The 7,145-nt window shown below is 38.4% G+C and overlaps 1 pseudogene; it reads right to left on the bottom strand.

Annotated features, from left to right (window-relative positions):
• Positions 1-3,591: 3,591 nt before the first annotated feature.
• LOC130679325 (olfactory receptor 6C2-like) lies at positions 3,592-4,542 on the bottom strand (annotated as a pseudogene).
• Positions 4,543-7,145: the final 2,603 nt, after the last annotated feature.

The raw sequence follows: 7,145 nt of genomic DNA, 5'->3' as shown, positions 1-7,145 counted from the left end.
AAGGTGGTGAAATGTGATGATGGTGATAATTGTACACTTTGTGAAGGTACTAGTAGGCACTGCATTGAACGCTGGAAAATGGTTAAATGGTGAGTTTTATGTTTTGTACATTTTACCTCAATAAAAACATAGTTATGGAAGGGGATATAGAATAATTACAGTTTGGATTGGAAGATTCAATGCACTTCAGAATCTGAGTCCCCGCTTCCTGACTGCCCACCCACTTAGTGGAAATCCTTGTCTTGCTAAAGGGGAGACTGAATGATGAGAGGAGACAACAGTATGTGTGTTAACTAACAACACTAATGCTGTTTGCTTAGTGATGTACTTAGTAATAGTGTTTTTTAATTTAGAAGAATCACAGGGAATCAAAGACAAAGAGGACTTATGTCCCAGTCACTCTGCCACCTCTTATTCCAGGAACAGAGAGGGATAGGCTGCTAGGCATTGTGCTGGGACAAATCAACTGTTAGCATTTAGGTGACTGATTGCCAACTCATCTCTGACAAGCAAGCTATAGAGCAGCCAGCATTGAGGCTAGAAGAGGAAAGGGATGGATTAACAAGATGGTAGAAGCCAGGGTAGAATTAGATACAATCCTTGTAGGTGAAACAAAAAGATACAACAGTTCTAGAAAAGTTCTAGCCACAGCCCAGGCTCCAGGCTCACTTCAGCACCCAGCCAGCCCCGTGGCCCTAAGCTCCAGCCCCGCACTGTGTCCCCAGGCCCAGGAAGGTTCCTGCAGACTCAGCTTCCAGACCCACCCAAGCAGCAGGACAAACCTGTGACCAGGATCCAGGACTAAGTATCCTGTAGTCCCAGTCCTAGATGAGGCCTGTCTCCATAGACACAGGTGCCACACCACTCCAGGGGACCCCAGCAGCAGGCTGGGCCCCACAGATTCCCATGACTCAGGTTCATGCCCCACCCCAGCACCAGGTCAGCCCAAGGAGCAGGCTCACCCACTGCTGAACCAGTTGAAAAGCCAGCCCCTCCACAGACTCCAGCACAAGCCGCCCAGTGGACCCAGATTTGAGCCCAGAACCTCTGGGCGGCTGACTGGTGAAGGGCTTTCCCAGTCCATGTCTGCAAAGACTAGAAAAGGCACCTGCTTCTTCAACTGCACAGACTCCAATGAAGAACACAAGGATCATAAATAATCAGGCTAAACACTATAGAAGAAAAAAATTAATGAGGCACTAGTAAATCACCCAAAATAATGGAGCTGCTTGGTATTCATGGCTTGATTTCTTTTATTTCAAACTTGAGTACTTCCACCACTGCACCTTTTACCTCCAGTTTAAGATAATGCTACTTCACACCCCTGAGTGAAATTGCAGTGCTTCAATATAACGACTAATTATAATTGCTTTGCATTTATTTGTGGATATAATATTTTTAACTCCACAGTAAAGAAAGTTGGAATTATGTGACCTGGCTTAGTTTCTTGGCTCCTACTCTTCTATCTTCTTCAATTTTACATACTGATGACCTGAGGATTTTCTTATTTTAACTTAGTTGTTTTATAGCTCATTATCTCAATTAAATAAATAAAAATTAATTCTGCTTTACAAATATATCAAAAATAATAGTTACACAGATTAATTACAAACTTGTCATTAAATGAAGCACATTATGAAATGTCACATAATTGCTTTAGTCCTGATAATAAATATTTTAGAGTCTCTTGTGCCAATTTCTTTATTCAAATATTTCTTATAGTGATTTCAGTATATAAGAACTCTTTGGTGAATGTTCCAGGAGGTAATGCTGATAAATATGCTTCAAAGAAGCTGTGGTACATATATACAATGTAATATTAGTCAGCCATAAGAAGAAAACAAATCCTACCATTTGCAACAGCATGGATGGAGCTAGAGGTTATTATGCTCAGTGAAATAAGCCAGGCAGAGAAAGACAAGTACCAAGTGATTTCACTCATATGTGGAGTATAAGAACAAAGCAAAAACTAAAGGAACAAAACAGCAGCAGACTCACAGAACCCAAGAATGGACTAACAGTTACCAAAGGGAAAGGGACTGGGGAGGGTTGAGGGGAAGAGAGGGAGAAGGGGAATAAGGGGCATTACCGTTAGCACACATAATGTAGGGGGGGGCACAGGGAAGACAGTATATCACAGAGAAGACTAGTAATGACTCTCCAGCATCTTACTACACTGATGGACAGTGGCTGTAATGGGATGTGTGGTGGGGACTTGATAATGGGGGGAGTCTAGTAACCACAGTGGCTCATGTAATTGCATATTAATGATACCAAAATTCTTTAAAAAGTAAAAATAAATAAATAAATATGCTTCCAACTTGGCAGGGAGATGATAACTGCAATATCTCACCTTTCCCCTTATCAATATATAAAATCTTGAATATGCAACCACAGGACAGATCATGCATGGTATGTAAAATCTATCAAAAAAATTTCAAAATATTGAGCCAAGTTAACTTTATTCCTTAGCATACAAAGATGAGAAGATACGTTGATAAATCAGGAGTGCATTACTGCAGAGAGAGCACCCTGCTAGCATGTCAGCTGGTATACTCCCAATTCCAGTGTCCTTTTCCCAACCCGCCCTCTGCAAACCACACTGCTGCTTGAAAGGCAGTGGACTGGTGTGGGCTGAACATGCCTTGAAATCAGAACTCAGGCTTCATGACTTGCCCTCTGTGATGTGTTCATCAATTTACTCAATCTTCTGCATACATTTTGATAAAACTAAAACATGATTTACAGCATTGGCAAGGGCATTAATAATAATGATTGGAGAGTCTGACATATCATTAGGAGTTCCAAAAAAGCAATTGCTTTCAAAACTATGCCATAGAAGTAATTTTAAATACTGTTAAATGGCAATTTCAAAGCCTACTTTTAAATTTTGAGATAAATAATCTCGGAGTTTTAAATTTAATGTCAGAAATAATCTTTTCAGTTTTCTTCAACAATTAACTTTTTGCCCTTTTTGCCTGTTAGCCAGCAGAAGTAACGATTTACTTTTAAAGGTAATTTAAAAGGTGGGAGTACAATCAGTAGAGGCCTCTTTCTCCTTTTCTTGCTTTCTTGCTTTTTTGCCTGTTTCCTTTCTCTCTCCTATTATTACTTCCTTCTTTCCTTCCTTTTCTCTCTCTCTCCTATGTTTTCCTTCCCTCTGTCCCTCCATTTCTTTCATCTTTCTTCCTTTCTTCATTGACAAGCACTCTGTTACTATTTAGGATAATTCTGATAACTTTGCTTTTGAGAAGAAACTAGTACTATTACCACATAATGTATCTTCTAGATAATTTGTATACTTTTAAATATTATTATATTCCTTCCTTCACCAGAGCACTGAAAAAACATCTGGGTTAGAAATGAACAAGTTTGAATACTTGGAAATACGTTTTCTAGATTCACAATGAGGGAAAACACCACATATCATTTGGGTTTGAAAGCAGAAGAAGGAGTTTACTTAAATTGAGAAGATGCAGCATTAAATGTCTTTGAGGAAATGTGACTGAATTATAGGCACAAAGAATTAAAGTAAGTTAGAAGCTGTAGTTAAATATTCAGAGGACTTTCTTCTACATTCTATTTGATTCATCAAAGCTTTGATTTCTCTGAGAGAAATGCAATCCGCTTCATGGAGTCATTAAAAGTTTGTTTCACTTGCTTATTCTTCAGGGTGTAAATGAAGGGGTTCAACAAGGGGGCAACAGATGTAGGGAGCACTGAGACACCTTTGTTTACGGCCACCTTCTCCTTTGCTGAGGGCTTGATGTAGATGAAGATGCAGCTGCCATAGGTGATGGAAACCACAACCATGTGGGAAGTGCAGGTGGAAAAGGCCTCTTTTCTCTGTTGAACAGAGGGGAACCTGAGAATTGTCCTGATGATGTGTGTGTATAGGACAGAATCACACACACTAGGGTGATGATGAGTCCAAACCCAGCCACAAGGATAACCACTTGTTCTATTATTCATGTATCTGAGCATGAGATCTTTAGGAGGGGACCTGCATCACTACTAAAATGACTGCTTGCATTGGAGTCACAGAATTCAAGCTGAAGGCCCAAGCTAAGGGGTGGGAGAATGATCACCAAGCCAGACCCCCAACAGCAGAGGACTAATAAGGTACAGACCCTACTGTCCATGATGGTCATGTAATGCAGGGGTTGACAGATAGCAATGTAGCGGTCATAGGACATGGCTGCCAGGAGATAAAAATTCTGTTGTTCCAAAGAGAACACCGAAAAATATTTGACTTGCACAAGCATTGTAGGTAATGGTATTGTCCCCAGTTGACATGCTGTACAAGAATCTAGGAATACAGGCAGCAGTAAATGACACTTCTAAGAAGGAAACATTTCTGAGGAAAAAGTACATAGGGGTCTTAAGATGGGAATCCACCAATGTGAGGGTGATAATAGTCAGGTTCCCCATTACACTCAACATGTAGGTGAGAAATAGGAAGATAAAAAGCAGGATTTGCAGTTGAGGATCATCTGTGAGTCTCAACATGATAAAACTTGTTGTTTGTGTGTGGTTTCTCATCACTGACTTTGGAATTCTGCTCAGTAAGCATGTAAAAATCAAAGAGAGTTTAGGAGGAGGCAGATATTCAAATTCAGCCAAAAGCTAAATCATCTCGTTGAAAAATGGGGAGAGGACATGAAGAGATATTTTTCCAGAGAACATCAATGGATGGCCAACAGGCATATGCAAAGGTGCTCAACATAAATACTCATCAGGGAAATGCAAATCAAACCACAATGAGATATCCCCTCACATTTATTAGAATGGCTATTATCAAAAAGACAAGAAATAACAAACATTGGTGAAGATGTAGAAGAAAGGGAACCCCTGTTCACTGTGGTGGGAATGTAAACTCGTGCAGCCATTATTTAAAATGGTATGGTGGTTCCTAAAAATAACAATAGAAATACAGTATGATCCAGAATGTTCATTTCCAGGTATTTACCTGAAGAAAACAAAATCATTACTTTGAAAAGAAATATGTCTTATGTGTTTATTGAAGCATTATTCATTAATAGCCAAGATATGGAGGCAACCTAAGAGTTCATTAATAGATGAATGGATACAGAAGATGTGGTTCATTTATTCAATGAAATACAATTCAGCCATAAAAAGCAAAAAATATTATTTGAAACAATATAGATGTGCCTATAGGCTAATATAGTAAATGAAATGAGTAAAACACAGAAAGATAAATATGATAGGATTTCACTTACATGAAAAATCTTTAAAAATATAACAAACGAATATAGAAATAGACTCATAAATACAGAGAACACACTGTTGCTACTCATAGAGGAAGGAATGAACATGAGGATTAAATAGGCAAAGGGGATAAAGAGATACAAACTTCCAATTATAAAATTAAAAGTCATGGGTATGAAAAGTACACCACAGAAAATATACTGAGTAATATTGTCATATTTGTATGTTGACAGTTGGTAAATACATTGACCATGATAAGCATTTCGAAATGAATAAAATTGTTAAATTATTATGTTGTATATCTGATGCAAATATAACTGTGTATCAACTATACTATCATTTAGAAAATGGAAGGCTTTGTTGCAAAGAGTAGAGTGACATGGATACATGGAACTAATGACTAATGTACATGTGACAAGACTGAAAAGAGTTAATTGAAACAAGCAGATGAGTTACACACAGAAGTTTCAGAAAGTAGAGAACTATCCATCTGCAAAAGGCTGGTCCCTCACACTTCTTTTTAGACTTTCTGCCTAACTCTTTTTTTCCCTCAAAAATGTAAGACTGGACAACATCCATGGTTCAATTTCCATCCACATACTGATGACTTTGTTTTTATTTTCAGTTTCTAGTAAGAGAACCTAAAATTCCTTTGAAAGAAGCACAAGTATTTTGAGGGTGTCATGGAAAGAATGCTTCACTTGTTTATTTCTCAGGGTATAAATGAAGAGGTTCAACAAAGGGGCAACAGACACAATGAGCACAGAAACCTCATTATTATTAATGGCCAGCTCATCTTTAGCTGAAGATTTGCTATATACAAAAATGCAGCTGCCATATGCGATGGAAGCCACAATCATATGAGAAGAACAAGTGGAAAAGGCTTTTTTCATTTGTTGGGCTGAGGGTAATCTTAGAACCATCCTAACGATATAAATATAGGACAGAAATACACACACTAGGATCATTAGGAAGGTTAAAACACCACCAAATATAAGCAGCTGCTCTATGAACCATGTATCTGAGCATGAATTCTTCAGTATTGGAAAACCATCACAGAAAAAATGGTCAATAACAGAGTCACAGAATTCCAGATTAAAGCTCAAACCAAGGGGTCGAAGGATGATCAGTAAGCCAGATGCCCAACAACTGAGGATGAGGTTCCTGCAGACTCTGCTGTTCATGATGCTCACGTAATGCAGGGATTTGCAGATGGCCACAGAGCGATCATAGAGCATCACAGCCAAAAGAAAATATTCTGTAGCTCCAAAGAGGACAATAAAAAATATTTGGCTGAAGCAGGCTTTGATGCTGATGGCTTTGTTCCCACTTAATATGATGTACAGGTATGTGGGGATACAGGCCATTGTGAGTGCAATTTCTAAGAAAGAGAAATTTTGAAGAAAAAAAATAAATAGCTGTTTTTAAATGATAATCCCCCAAGATAAGCAAAATTATGGTAAGTTTCTCGATTAAACTTTATGTGTATGAGATAAACAGAAATAGATAAAACCATAATGTCTAGCTGTGGGTCACTTGTCAGTCCCAGTATGTTGAACATTGTTATTGCTGAATGGTTTCTCATCACTGACTTCGTCTATTGCCAATCTTCACATAAAAGTCACAGAAATGGGATCTGAAGAACATCAAACAGAATTGCATGAGACAGTGTCTATCAGCACCAAGCAAACCCAGTCACATGCATTTCCTTTGGTAAGATGGTAATGGGTTTTGATGAGGCAATTCCCTCAGCTGCACTGAAATCTGCCCCATTGAATCTAAGGTTTTTAGAAGTTTTCTCTTGAAAATTACTGCTGCTGAGATTATTTTAAACCATTCCAGTTTCTCCCAATTCACAGCATTATTCCCAATTAAATTTTTAAGTCCATACTTTGGTTGAGATTTCCCCTGTAGGA

Source organism: Manis pentadactyla, chromosome 10, assembly GCF_030020395.1.
Source record: "Manis pentadactyla isolate mManPen7 chromosome 10, mManPen7.hap1, whole genome shotgun sequence".
In the NCBI taxonomy this organism is placed as follows: Eukaryota; Metazoa; Chordata; class Mammalia; order Pholidota; family Manidae; genus Manis; species Manis pentadactyla.
Note: the sequence above shows the minus strand (reverse complement) of the source record. Positions and strands in the feature narration are given on the sequence as shown.